The 15722-nt window shown below is 37.6% G+C and overlaps 1 pseudogene; it reads left to right on the top strand.

Moving 5' to 3' along the window:
- Positions 1 to 4323: 4323 nt before the first annotated feature.
- LOC140614585 (olfactory receptor 56B4-like) lies at positions 4324 to 9754 on the top strand (annotated as a pseudogene).
- Positions 9755 to 15722: the final 5968 nt, after the last annotated feature.

Here is a 15722-nt window from a genome sequence, read left to right as displayed (position 1 = left end):
AGAGTGGGTGAGAATTGGTGAAAATCTGGAAGAAAGCATTGGCAATGGGGTAATTTGGAGGAAACTGGACTAAGTCTTTATGGCAAATTCTATTAAACTCTTACAAAAGAAACCATGGCAATCCTTACAATAGAAATAACAATGCAGGGTTGGAGAAGATGGAGGAGGAGTAGAGGCCTCAACTCATTCGGTCCCACCAACTTACCTAGATAACTTTCAACCAGTTTCAACCAGTTCTGTTCTACAGTTCTTCTGGTCTCTACTTCATTGACCTCTGCTCAAGTCTTTATGAACTCTCTTCTTCTGCTGGTGTAGGTTTTATTTGCTGTTCTTTCTCCAGTTCATTTACCTGTAAGTTTAGCTGGTGTATTTGAGTTTTTTTCCAATTTTTTGAGGGACGCTTGTATTGTGATGTATTTCCCTCTTAGGACTGCTTTTGCTGTATCCCAAAGATTTTAAATGGTTGTATCTTCATTTTCATTAGTTTCCATGAATCTTTTTAATTCTCTAACTTACTGGTTGACCCATTCATCTTTTAGTAGGATGCTCTTTAACCTCCACGTGTTTGAGTTTCTTCCAAATATCTTCTTGTGATTGAGTTCAAGTTTCAAAGCACTATGGTCTGAAAATATGCAGGGGACAATCCCAATCTTTTGGTTTCAGTTGATAGCTGATTTGTGACCCAGTATGTAGTCTATTCTGGAGATAGTTCCATGTGTACTTGAGAAGAATGTATATTCAGTTGCATTCAGATGCAAAGTTCTGTATATATCTGTGAAATCCATCTGGTCCAGTGTATCATTTAAAGCTCTTATTTCTTAGGTGATGTTGTGCTTAGAATATCTGTCACTTGCAGAAAGTGCCGTGTTGAAGTCTCCTACTCCTAGTATATTATTATCTAAGTTTGTCTTTACTTTGGTTAATTGATTGATATACTTGGCAGCTCCCACATTCGGGGCATAAATATTCATGATTGTTAGGTCCTCTTATTGGATAGACCCTTTAAGTCTGATATAGCATCCCTCTTCATCTCTTACTACAGTCTTTGGGATAAACTTAAATTTATCTGATATGAGGATTGCTACCCTAGCTTTCTTTTGAGGACCATTTGAATGGCAAATGGTTCTCCACCCCTCATCATTAGGACCTCCAGTTTAGGAGTTCCTTGTAATTAGGATTGCATCTCATTTAATTGACTTTTAATTTCAGCCTGATTATATCTAATTTCTGCAATCATGAAGTTTATTGAATCCTTTATGCTTTTTTTCCAGAGCCACTAGTAGCTTTATAATTGTGCTTCTGAACTGGCTTTCTGACATTGAATTGTAATCCAAAATTCTGTAACTCTGTGGCAGAGAGTACAGTTTCTGATTCTTTCTTTTGTGGTGAGTTCTTCTTTCTAATCATTTTGCTCTGTGAAGAGTGACTGTATGAGTGGCCTGCACAAGAATATCAACCACAACCTAAGTAAATTTTCCCAGATGTTTCTGCCGAGGTCAGAGACCAGAAATTGAAGACAAAGATCAGAACAAAATAAAACAAAAGGACCACTAAAGTGAAAAATAAATTTTTAAAGATTGTATTTCTTTATTCATGAGAGACACAGAGAGAGAGAGAGAGAGGCAGAGACACAGGCAGAGGAGAAGCAGACTCCATGCAGAGAGCCCCATGTGGGACTCGATCCTGGGTCTCTAGGATCTCGCCCTTAGCTGAAGGTGGCTCTAAACCACTGAGCCACCTGGGCTTCCTGAAAAACAAATTTTAAAATAAAGTAGTAAAAAATAAAAGGCCAAGAATCCCAAAGGAAAAAAAAAAGAATAAAAGAGAGAGGAAACAAAAGGGTGTGACTGGGAGAAGTTGGTGGTGATGAAGTTGTAGTAGAGGGAGAATGTAGTTTACCTGAGTGGTTCTAGAGGGTGATCCTCTTCTTTCTGAGTATATTAAGTTCTGTATGTTAGAAGATGCTCATTCCCAAATTTATATAAACCAGAAATACTTGTAGAGGGCCCCAACATTGACCACCAAAACATAAATGAGATAAAAGAGGGGGGCGGAATGGGAATGAGGAATTTCACAGAATGAACCAGCATGGTATACCACTTGGTTCTGGGTGTATACTGGTCATGTTTTAGAACGTATTAACTTCTGCCATTGTAAAACAAAATAAGGCAGAGAAAACAAAAAGCAAACAAACAAAAAAATATATCTTGTATATCTCCCAAAATTAAGTTGAGTATGTTGAAGGGAATTTAGAAGTGGAAAATATATCTAGGACCTGTCATTGTAGAAATACGAAAGTCAAAGAGGAAGAATCTTAAAAATGAAGAGGTGGTAAAAAATTGTAGTTAAGGTGGGAAAAGAGAAAAAATTGGAAATTTATAGTCTAATATAAAAACGAGTTGTACTCGAAAAAGGAAGAAAAAAATAGGAGGGGTGTCCTCTGGTTCTATATACTGTAAGTCCTTGACTTCCCCTGGAGCTTTCCAGCGCTGCTGGGCCAAGAACTTGTTCTTCCCCTGACCTTCCAGCTGGTCTTCTGGGGGAGGGGCCTGCTGTGCTGATTCTCAGGTGTGTGATACCCCCCTGCCAGGTGCCGGGCTGAGTGGGAGCTGTTTACCCTGTGAGGCCTCTGTTCCCTGGCAGCCCAGCTCAGTCCCAGGCACAGGGTGACACCAGGAGGAACAACAACACTGGCAGTAGCCAGCTCTCCGCCCTGGAGTCAGCTCCCGCAGTCACTCCCGCAGTCTCCCAGTCCACGCTGGCCTGGATGCTCCGGGGCCACGGGGGCGCCGATCTGCACAGCTTGGGTGAGCCCGGCAGCAGGAGCGACCTCGCTGTCCAGTGCCCTCCCCGCCCCGCCTGTCCCTGGGGGATCACCGGATCCTGGTCTGTGTCCCCTGCGCCCTGGGGTCCGGGGCCTGAGCTCCTGGAATCACGCTCCGGGCCCGCGGCTCCCGAATGCAGCAGCCCCCAGCCCCCTCCCCGGAGCCCCCGCCTGAGCTACCCCCGAGGCCCCGCCGGGCGCTCCAGCCCTTTACCCGCTGGGCCCGCGGTGTGGGGCGCTTCCTCTGTTAGTGACCCCGGGGACCTGGGGGCTCCTCTGCCCCTCCTGCGGTTCTGCCCAAGTTCCCTGCCAGCGCCTTTCCCTCTGGGAAGAATCTGGTGTGGATTTTTAAAGTTCCTGCTTCTCCGAGGCTGCGCTTTCCTGCCCTGGAGGCTCTCACTGCCTGGCCTTAGCTGGCTCCTTGCGGGTCCCCTCCCCCACTTGGTTCTTCCTCACCCCACCCCACCCCCACCTTCCTACCTTGTTAGAAGCGCAAACTCCTCTCTGTAGCATTCCCGCTGCTCTCTCTTTAAATCTCAGGCCGAATTCGTAGGTGTTCAGGATGGTTTGAAAGTTATCTAGGTAAATTGGTGGGGCCAGGTGACTTGGGGACCCTACTCCTCCACCATCTTGCCCCTGTTGGAGAGTTGATTAAAGTAGTTGGATTTGATGCTGATATTTTTACTATATATTATTATACATAACTGAGTACAGAGAGTATGGTGTTATAGCAACAGAGAGAAAAAAAGATTCAATATATTTATTGAACATCTATGATCAGCCAGCTACCCTGAGAGAAATGAGGAATAAAATAATGGATTAAATAGGCACAGCCCTGCTCTCACAGAACTTAAAATAATGGAGAAAATAGGCATATAATTCCAATTATAATTCTATCCAAAGATTGATAAAAGGGGAAGTTTTGGACATTATGGTTGTACACAGGAGTGGAATCAAAAAAGACTTGGAGAACCAGGGAAGGATTCTTAGAAGTGATACCTAGGTACAAAGCAAAAGACTAGTAGAAGTTACTCACATGAACATAAAAAAAGGCTCATGAAGAAAAAGAAAAACATCAGTAAGAGAAAGGATAAGAACCATATGATCATTTCACTAAATGCAGAAAAAGCATTTGACAAAGTCCAAAATCCATTCATGATAAAACCCCTTAACAAAGTAGGTCTGGGGAGTCCAAATGTCCTTCAGTTAATGAATGGATAAAGAAAGTGTGACATAGATAGATAGATATGAAATTAAAAAGCTATAAAAAAGAATATATATATGAGTAATATACAATGGAAAATTATTCAGCCATAAAAACAGAATGAAATCTTGCCATTTGCAGTGACATGGATGGAGCTAGAGTATTATGCTAAGCAAAATAAGTCAGAGAAAGACAAATACCACATGCTTTCACTTAGATGCGGAATTTAAGAAACAAAAGGGAAAAAAAGAGAGAGAGATCAAGAAACAGACTCTTGATTATGGAGAACGAACAGATGGTAATTGGACAGGAGGTGAGTAGGGGGATGGGTTAAACAGGTGATGGGGAGTAAGGAGTGCAGTTGTCATGAGTGCCAGGTGATATATGAAAGTGTTGAATTACTATATTGTACACCTTAAATTAATAAAATACTATATGTTAACTATCTGGAATTAAAATAAAACTTAAAATTAAAAAAAAAAAACAAATAAATAGCTAACTTTAAAATTAAAAAAAAAAAATTTAAAGGCAGAGTGACCACGTAATAGGCCTTTCCACGGGACTGGGGGCTGAGTACTTCTATTCCTTGAGCCAAGCTTGACATACCTCTAAGAGCTTTGGGGGCCATTTGGGGCTATGGCAAAAAGACACCATGCCTTGATGTACACAGGAACAAAGATTACAGAGAGCCTCATGGAGGACCTAGAAAGTAGCCGAGAAGGTCTATGGCAAGTCTGGGCTCCAATCTGTGAAATAGCCTAGGCCCCAAGGGAGAGGAGAAGTTGTACTCTCAGCAACAAAAGTATAAAAGACAGATGTAGCCAAGAGAATAGAAGCAGCTATGGAAGGCAGTTCTATTAGGGGAGGATCTCTACAGGACCTCATAGCAGGAAATAACCAGGGGCCAAGGGAAAGAAGAAGAGGGAAGGGGGCCACTTTCTTGCTCTGTGTTTCTAGCTCTGGGTTCTGGTTGCCCTGCCTCTCTTTTTCCCCATTCTTGGCTTTCTCACTTTGCTTTTTTCTTTCGATCCTCCTGAATTTGGCCTTCTTTTTCTTTAAGATCTTTCCTACAGAGACAAAAGTCTGAGATATGGAAAACAAGGGACAAACATGACACTGAGCAAGCCTCTAGATATATTAGAGTGAGTAGAAACCCCTGCCTAACAAAAGAGTAACCAAAGGCTACCTCTCAGAGCCTGACCAAGATATGCTATCAAAGCTGAAAGAATGGTGCCAGCAGGAGATCCTTGCATTTAAATTATGGATCCAAGATCCTGAAAAGAGATAGGATTGAATTTGCCCATTTCTGATTTTTTTTTAAATCAAGAACTAGAAATAAACATCAAATCACCAAAACTAATAGAGACCATTCATCAGAAAACCATTAGCCAGTGACACTGAAGGGAAAGTTCTAGACATTCTACTTCAAGTCCAGACTTAGACACAGATGTTGACTATTGCTGTTTCCTTGTTTAGAAACCTATAAATAGAAACCTATAAATTGTTTAGAAACCTATAAATATTTTAATATGATGCAAAATAAAAAGTTACAATAGGGGCAGCCTGCGTGGCTCAGGGGTTTAGCACCGCCTTCGGCCCAGGGCCAGGGCCTGATCTTGGAGATCCAGGATGGAGTCCCACATCGGGTTCCCTGCATGGAGCCTGCTTCTCCCTCTGCCTGTGTCTCTGCCTCTCTCTCTCTCTCTCTCTTTCTCTCTCTCCCTCCCTCTCTCTCTCTCTCTCTCTGTTTCTCATGAATAAATAAATAAAATCTTTAAAAAAAACTTACAATAGTCAAACTTACCTAATGGTAAGGATATATATTCTTCTATTCAAAAAAATGTGAAATGGAAAATTTACTAAAAAACCATTAGCTTTGGAAAGCAATAGTGTAAAAGAACTATATTTTGAAAAGTATCTTAAAAACTAATAGTTATCAGAAGGTTTCTTAGGTAACTGTAGCCAATTAGGAAATAACAAAGGGAGACAAAAGTAATAATAATAGAAAAAATTCCAAAACTATCTATGACAAAAAGGAAAAACAGATTTCTGACTGGAAAGAGTCAATGAGTAAAGATGTGAATTCCTCTATAATTAATTTGTACTTTTAAATATAATATTCCAAAAAAAATCATTTAAATTCATATTACTTTAAAGCATTTTTTGAAGTAATACTAAGGGGATGCCTGAGTGGCTCAGCGGTTTAGTGTCTGCCTTCAGCCCAGGGTGTGATCCAGAAGTCCCGGGATCAAGTCCCACATCGGGCTGCCTGCATGGAGCCTATTTCTCCCTCTGCCTATGTCTCTGCCTCTCTGTCTCTGTCTCTCTCTGTCTTTCATGAATAAATAAATAAAATCTTTTTTTAAAAAAAATGAAGAAATACTAAGAATCTCCCCTACCATGTGGTAAATATATTATTCAATTGGTAGTGACACTAAAAACAGAAAAGACTGTCCTGGGAGGCAGTGTTCTTTGAATATATGTTGGAATTTAATATAAGACCAAAAAAGGGCATTCAGAACAATGGGAAGAAAGAAGCCTCATTTACTGAATAGTGCTGAAACAATGGTTTAACTATAAGTGGGGAGAAATTAATTTAGATACTTTTTCACTACATGTGAAATTTCCAATTCTTTTTTTTAATTATTTATTTTAGAGAGAGAGAGAACAGGGAAGAGGGGCAGAAAGAAAGGGAGAGAGAAACTCAAGCAGACTCCCCACTGAGCATGGAGCCTGACACAGGGCTCAATCTCACAACCCTGTGGTCAAACCTGAGCCAAAACCAAGAATTAGACACTCAATTGACTATCTAGGTATCTCTGAAATTTCCAATTCTTTTAAAAATTAAATTTTCATAAAGAATATGCTAGTGAATGTTTATTAAAATACTAGATTTTACATTATTAAGAGTCTAAAAGTCACAAAAAATACAAAAAGTACAGTTGTTATGACCATATAAAAGTTTCTGTATACATGTGTATAAATCATTTTTTAGAAAAGATAGAGCATAATGGAAAATGAATTGGAGGAAATATTTCCAGAAAATTCAAGAGAGGTATATATCCTCTCTTAAGGTATATCCTTAAAATATTATGAAATCCAAAAAAAAAAAAAGATATAATGAAATCCATACAAATTAATAAGGTTGTACTGTGAGACTCCCACTGAGTATTAAATGAAATAATGTTTTTCAAGTGCTATGAGATATGTTGCACATAAAAACAAAGAGAAAATCAGTGAGGAAGCACATAAGTGGAAAATAAATCTTAGAAAATGTCAAAGTTAAAAAAAAAAAAAAGAAAATGTCAAAGGTCACTCAATAGTGAAGTGAAAACTGAACCAAAACTGAAATATCAACTTTTACTTACTCTATTAATAATTTTTTAAGTTAAAATTCTTAATTTGGGTTGTGATGAAATGGATGGATATGGGGAAATAAACACAGTCCTGAGCAAACTGTGGTTCTATACACAGATACAGTGTATCTATGAAGCAAATTACAGTACACATCAAGAGCATTAAAATACCCATATTCTCACACAGGGGCAAAATAACTTCTTGAAAAACAATTTGGCAATATCAATCAAAATCTTTCTTTTTCCATTTCACCCCTCAATACATTCTTAGAAATTATCCTATAAATAAACTTATACATATGCATAAAGATAGATGAACAGGTACATTTAGTTCATCAATTTTTTACAGTAACAAAATACTGGGAACAAATTGAATGTCAGAAGTTTTCATTAAATTATCAGATACCCATGTGTCAGGAAATCATGCACATAACAGTGAGGCATATCTAGTTTGTGACATGGAGTAGTCTCCAAGATAATTAAGAAAGAAAAGGAAAGGAAACAAAGGATAAAGGATATAATTAGTATGCTAACATTTACTTTTGCCTTTTATGAGAAAACATATGTATATTCTTGTTCATGCAAAAACTGTCTCTGGAAGGACTCCTAAGAAACGAAGTTACTGGCTGCCTCTGGTAAAAAGGAAGAGATTGGGGAGAACCAAGCACAGAATTCTTCTGCCCATTGTTTACATTTTTTTATTTTATTTGAATTTTAATCGTGTACATGTATGACACTTAAAAACAGAATACTACTGAAAATAAAATTTTAAGACGGCTATGGTTTTTGTATGTATAACTTTTGTATCGTTTTTAGCATTCTACTTAAAGGAAATAGTCTGAAAATAAGATAGTGATGAGTAAATTATGGAACAGGCAAATATAGAAAAAAAGCAGTCATCAAAGTTAAGATTCTACATTGCTTTTAATGATACTGGAAAGTTATGGTTTATTTATTCATCCATGTTATAAATTTTTACTGAGTACTATTTTATGTTCTAGAACACACTACTAAAATACAAAGGCAAGATACAACATTATCCTCATATAATAATATAAACTGCCTAAATATAAAATAGAAAAATGGAAGGAAAACAAATATTAATATTTGTTATCTGTTAGTAAAAAGATTATTCTTGATATGTATATTTGAACATGTTTATTAGACACATAAGTGGTAATGATAAACGGTTATTCCAGTTTTTATGTTTAGAACAAATTTTGGCTTGTTTTATTACTCCTCTGTGGAATATATTTCCAGGAGCAAAAAAAAGTTGAGGGCTATTCACACATAAAATAAACTGGATCATTGGTAGGAGTCTGCATTATGAGGATCCTGAGCTGAACTTTCAAATGCAACCTTCTTCCTATTTCAGTTTTATGGACAGACACTAAGAACAGGGCATCTGTATCATGGATCCTTCCACTAGTGTACCAACAGTTGCAGCCTCCAGATTTCCCAGTTCATCCTCCTGGGGAATCCCAGGCATTCATGAGTGGCAGCAATGGCTCTCTCTACCCCTGACTCTGCTCTGCATCTTAGCTCTTGGTGCCAGTCTCCTCATGGTGATCACCATCCAACATGAAGCCATGCTGCATGTGCTTATGTACCACTTTCTGGGCATACTGGCAGTTGTGGACATGGGCCTGGCCACCATGATCATGCCAAAAATCCTATCTTCTGGTTTAATGCCAAGGCCATCAGCCTCCCTGAGTGCTTTGCTCAGATTTATGCCATCCACTGCTTCTTGTGCATGGAATCCCGTACCTTTCTCTGCCTGGCAGTGGACAGATATGCAGCCAATTGTCACCCACTTCAATACCCTTCCATAGTCACTGAAGCTTTTGTGATCAAAGCCACAGAATTTATGGTGCTCAGGAATGGCCTGTTTACTATCCCAGTGCCTATACTGGCTTCCCAGTCATGTTATTGCTCCAAGAATAAAATTGACCACTGCCTGTGCTCTAATTTGAGAGTCACCAGTCTGGCCAGTGATGACATCACTGTGAACAAATTTTACCAACTGGTCTTAGCATGAATCCTGATTGGGAGTGATAAGCCTCTGGCTTTTTCTTCCTACGTGTTAATACTTCGCTCTGTGCTGAGGTTGAACTCACCAGAAGCAATGTCAAAGGCTCTCGGTATCCATAGCTCCCACTTCATCCTCATCCTCTTCTTCTACACAGGTATCATTGTGCTGTCACACACCTTGCAGAGAAAAAGATTCCCCTAAAACCCATGCTCCTTAATGTGCTGCACAATGTTATCCCCCCTGCACTCAATCCCATGGTCTATGCACTCAGGATGCAGGAGCTCAGATTGGGCTTCCAGACACTGCTTGGGCTGAGTGAAAATATGCCCACTAAGTAACTCCAGCTATAGAAGGCCATTAAGGGGTGAGGAAAGAACAGAGATTTTAGATTTCACTAGACCTGGCTTATAATCTGCCTTTATCTCTCACTAGGAAAAAAAAAATGGCCACTAAAATCATGAAAACTGTCAGTCTCACTGATCAAAATAGGCATATGAAAATTATAATGTAATTTCCTGTTACTAAAATAAGTAAGAATAGAAAAGTGAAATGTTGCTGACCACAGATGCCATTCTGAGATTAATACTGTTATACACAGCTGGTAGGAACATAAAGTGACCCAAATGTACCAAAAAGCAATTTGACAAAATTTACTGAAATGTTCATAAATGTTCATATTCTTTTCTCCAGTAATCCTGTTTTTAGAAAAATATCAAAAAGGAATAGTCTAAATGTATGCAAAAATTTATTCAAAAAATTCATTAATAGTAATAGAAAATGAAGACTTTAAAACTGTTTACATGAATTGACTGTAACATACATATTTGTGCATTTTTCATGTCATTTCCATAATAAGGAAAATAAATTTATTTTTAAAAGACAGGAATAAAGTTTTATTTTTGTACCAGATAATCTTAATAATAATAATAATAATAATTAATGGTTAACAAGTACTAAGTACTTTTCATAGGCCAGATAACTGAGATCCACACAAACACACACACACACACACACACACACACACAACCTGATTTAATACAATAACCCTGTGAGATGCATATAATATTATGCTAAGGGATGTAGGGCACTGGGAGTTACAAAACTTGCCCCACTAGCATAGTTTTCAAGTAGGGTAGCTGAGATTCTACTCCTTGGAAGTCTGACTGCATAACCTTTGCACTATTCTCCCTCTTACTCTTGCTCTGTTCCAGAATTTCCACATGATCTTGAGCAACTTGTAAAGTCACCCTCTGTTTCAATTCTTCAAGTTGAAAGTGCTAATAATCATAACATTTTGCTAAACCAAGTCACAGCATGCCATAACAAGCAAAAGAGATAATAAAGAAAACAGGCTTTGAGATATGATGTGGAAAAACTTGTCTAATTATGTGGCAAAGTTTTCTTTCTAGGAAAGGAAGAAAATAGTCCTAAAAAATGCCCTAGAAAATTAGCTCCAAATAACCAATAAATTAAATCTAAATTAAATTTTATCATTTGCACATCTAACAAAAATGTGTATTTTTAAGTATAAGAACTCAGATCCATATTCATTTTGTACCTTCTCTAGCCCTGGGACAGGAATTCTGCACATGATAGTTACTTAATAGTTGATTGATGATGTAGTTGGTCAGGGGTATAAGATAGTCTGCTGACCTATGTATCAAATATCCTGGACCATGGTATGAAGAATGACTTCAGAAAGTTTTCACAAGTCCACCTTGAAGAATAACTTCTTAGATGACAACTCAGAACTGAAGCAATACCATGAGTTCATCCTACCAGGGAAGTGAGCAGCATGGGGCAGCATAGCAGATGTGCAAGAAGTCAGTCCATAATGTGGAATGAGCCATCCTAAGAGTAACGATTGGAAATTTACCCATGAGCAGAGACTATAAACTTTCTCCAAAAGGAGCTATTACCTCACCCTTGACCAACAATGACCAATGATTCAGATGTGAAGCAATCCTCCAGTAAAAGAAGGTATGCAAGAGTCACTGAAAAGGGCTTCAACTTAAGCCAACCTCCACTGTTTGTAACCCAAAAGAGTAGAGTAAAAACAACAGCTAGTCTTGAAGAGTTCTTTACAGTTTGCAGAACACTCTCCCAAAATGGATCAACTAATTTCATTCAGTCTTCATAGCAGCCTTCTTAGTTAGGAAGCATTACTATTATCCCTTTTTCACAAAGAAATAGGCACTCATATTGAATCATTTTACAAGTTAATCAGCTGGTAAATAGTAATCTTGAGCCATCCTCAAAGTTGGCTCCAAACTTTCATTCACACATTTTTTTCATCTATTTATTCATTCATTCAAAAACACACAGCACGAGTCTACATATAGGAGCCCAGGTGCAGACCACATACAACAACTCTCTGAGAATGTGTCTCTCAGTTCTTTTGAAAATATGTAAACATCTAACATCCAACCTGTACTCTCAGCAAAAATTCTGAAACAAGAGAAAGATAAGAACAGTTCATTATTCTCTCCACTCTATGTGCCATGAATATAAAAAAAGATGTGCACTGCTTTATCTTTATAAACTATTCTTCTTTATCACATGTTTTATATTTATTCACTTGCTTTGCTTTATGTGATTTTAATACCATCACATTATTTTATTTTTAATTGCCTATTTGTCTTGTCTAGTACATTTATTTTCTTTCTTTTTTTTAGTACATTTATTTTCATACCCAGTTGATAATTTAATTTGAAACTGTCTTTTCAAAACAGTATTAGCTAAGTCTTCATTACTGCAAAACAAAGCCACAATAATATATTTCTTCATACCCAGTAGGATGGTTATAAGTAAAAATACAAATAGTAAATGTTGGTGAAGTTATGGAGAAAATCAAACACTCACATGCTGCTGGTGGAGATGTAAACTGGTACAGTGGTTTCAGCAGTCTGGCAGCTCTTTGATTAACCAAGAGTCACCACACGACCCAGCCATTCCACTCTTAGGTACCACTCAAGAGAATTAAAAACATGTATGTCCACACAAAAATGTTTCCATGAACATTTATAGCAACATTATTCATAACAGCTGAAAAATGAAAACAATCCAAATGTGCATCAACTGATGAATGCATTAAAAAAAAATGTGGTGTACCCATACAATGGAAAATTATCCAGCTAGAAAAAGTAAAGAAGTGCTGACACATGGTATAACATGGATGAACCTTGAAAATGTTAGGCTAAAGGAAAAAATGCCAGACAGAAAAAGACACATATTATATGATTCCATTTATATGAAATATCTAAAATAGGCAAATCTGTAAGGAGAGAAAGCAAATAATTAATTATCATAGGTTAGAGGAAAAGGGAAATGAGAAATGACTGTGTACAAAAGGGTTTCTTTGGCAGATGGTGAAAATTTCTGTAATTAGAAGTGATAGTTGTGAATATTCACAATATTGTGAATGCACTAGAAGCCACTGAATTAAATACTTAAAAATGATTAAAATGCTGAATTTTTTGTTATTTGAATTTTACCTCACTTAAAGACAACTTCTCTTCTTATGATGGCTCTCCAGTGCCCTCTACTGCCAAAGTTTAGCATCTTTTCCAGAGGACAATGGTATATAACATAAAGGACCCAAATCCATTTTCATAGAGCAAGCCAAAAAACATGTTTTGTAGCTGAGGCACAATAAGTAGATTAACAGCCTATTTCACACCTTTGACTACTCACTCAGCTTCCATGGGCACCATTTCACACACCTTTGAACTCCCACACAATAAAACAACTCAATACTTGTATTTTAAGATAGCTTAAAAAAGTATACATACATAGATAAATGATAGATAGATAGATAGATAGATAGATATGATAGATAGTTGATAATGAACATAAAAGATACAGCTATTCATACAAAGAAGTTCTCATCTTTTCCCCAAAATAACAAGATGCACAATCCTGAGAGTCATTGTATACATTGCTGGAAAAATGACCCTAATTCTTCAAATTCAGTCAGAGTCCAATCAAATATTCTGTTGCCTAAAGACTAAACTATAAAGCTAGCTTCCAATAATTTGTAATATAAAATAAAAATGGAAACAAAAAAGAAGGCTTCATATATAAAAATAGAGGTTTGCATATAAAAAGCAAATACAAAATATTCAAAGGTACTACAGCTCTAATTTCTGTAATTATTGACAAGGTGATAATTGATGTCTATAATATTTATCCCAACTCTGCCAAAACTTGGCAGAGTATCCAAACCTTCATTCCTAAAGGATCTGAATTCTCAAACGTCTTGCTCTTTATTGGTTGGTATATTTTTCTATTAACCCTCACTAGTGGGCATGGAAGCACCTAAGAGGCACCTCAGGGGATATCCTGAGTTCCCAGCATAGTCTAGCTGTCCCTGTTGCATAGAAGCAACCTAATTTCACCTTACTTATTGGGTTTAATAATTCCAAATAATAGATAAACTTCTTATTCTCCTCTGGTTCCATGGAGTAAGGAAATAAAATGGGTCTCAATTATTTTTTATTTTTTTAGTTTTTATTTAAAGTCCAATTATGTAATATTAGTTTTTAGCTTCAGGTATACAATACAATAATCCAATACTTTCATACAACACCTGTGCTCATCAAAACAAATGCACTCCTTAATCCCTATCATCTATTTAACCCATCCTCCCAGTCCCCTTCTGACTGGTAACCATAGTTTGTTCTCTATGGTTAAGAGTTTGTTTCTTGGTTTATCCTCTTTTTTTACCCCTATGATCATTTGTTTTGTTTCTTAAATTCCACATATGAGTGAAATCATATGATATCCACGCTTCTCTAACTTATTTCACATAGTACACTACTGTCTAGCTCCATCCTCATCCTTGCAAATGGAAAGATTAAATTCTCTTTTATTGGCTGAGTAATATTCTATTGTTGTTGGGCTTTTTTTCGTGTCTTCTTTACTCATTCATCAGTCAATGGACATTTGGGCTCTCTATAATTTAGCTATTGTTGATAATGCTGCTATAAATATTGGCATCCGTGTATCCCTTCAAATCAGTGTTTTTGTATTGTTTGGGTAAATACTTAGTAATTCAATTGCTAGATCAGAGAGTAGTTCTATTTTTAACCTTTTGAGGAACTCCTGCTGTTTTCCACCAGTTTTAATTCCCACCAAAAGTGCAAGAGGGTTCCTCTTTCTCCATATCTTCACCAACACCTATTGTTTCCTATGTTGTTAATTTTAGCCATTCTGACAGGTGCACAATGATATCTCATTATAGTTTTGATTTGTATTTCCCTGATGATGAGTGATGCTGTGCATCTTTTCATTTGTCTGTTGGAAGATGGGTCCCTTGATATAAGGATATAAAAACAGAGGATCCAAATTAAAATACTTTCTGTTCCAACCCTTGATGGTATTTGAATCATTTGCTTCCATGACCAAATATGCACTTTGAAATCCGAAATAGACACCTATCACTGTCAGGAACTATTAATACCCTCCACTTGCTAGCTACATGTCAATCTGGTAGTGGCCCTTTGTGGTCTTGCGTCTCTGGTTGTCCCTGTCGACAAACAATAATTCTGAGCTTCAGAAGGAATTAGTGGATTAGGCTGATTTATTTATTTATTGTCCATAATTGCATCACTAAAATAATCTCATGACTACTAATCTCAGATAACCTAAGAAGACTCCTCCAAAAAGGGGATTAAAACATCTATTTGTGGGATGCTGGGGTGGCTAAGCAGTTGAGTGTCTGCCTTCCGCTCAGGGCCTGATCCCAGGATCTGCAATCGTCCTACATTGGTCTCCCTGCAAGGAGCCTGCTTCTCCCTCTGCCTATGTCTCTGCCTCTCTCTTTCTGTGCCTCTCATGAATAAATAAATAAATCTTAAAAATGATAATTTTTTTTAAAAAAATCTATTTGTTGATGCTAGGCTGCTTCTGAGTTCACAAAAGGGTTTTTTTTAATATATTTTTTTTTATTTATTTATGATAGTCATACAGAGAGAGAGAGAGGCAGAGTCACAGGCAGAGGGAGAAGCAGGCTCCATGCACCGGGAGCCCGACGTGGGATTCGATCCCGGGTCTCCAGGATCGCGCCCTGGGCCAAAGGCAGGCGCCAAACCGCTGCGCCACCCAGGGATCCCTCACAAAAGGGTTTTGTAAATGAGCAGCAATATACCCATCTTTACATTCTCTTTTTCCAAGTTCAGAGTGTTCCATAATCTTGCACACCATACTGAGATCCATCTTTTTTTTTTGCACACCATACTAAGATCTATCTTACTATTCTGTCATCAAAGGTCCAATTCAGACCACATTGCCAATTCATTGCTTGTG

Source organism: Canis lupus, chromosome 23 (assembly GCF_048164855.1).
Source record: "Canis lupus baileyi chromosome 23, mCanLup2.hap1, whole genome shotgun sequence".
In the NCBI taxonomy this organism is placed as follows: domain Eukaryota; kingdom Metazoa; phylum Chordata; class Mammalia; order Carnivora; family Canidae; genus Canis; species Canis lupus.
This window is presented reverse-complemented; position numbering and strand designations above follow the sequence as displayed.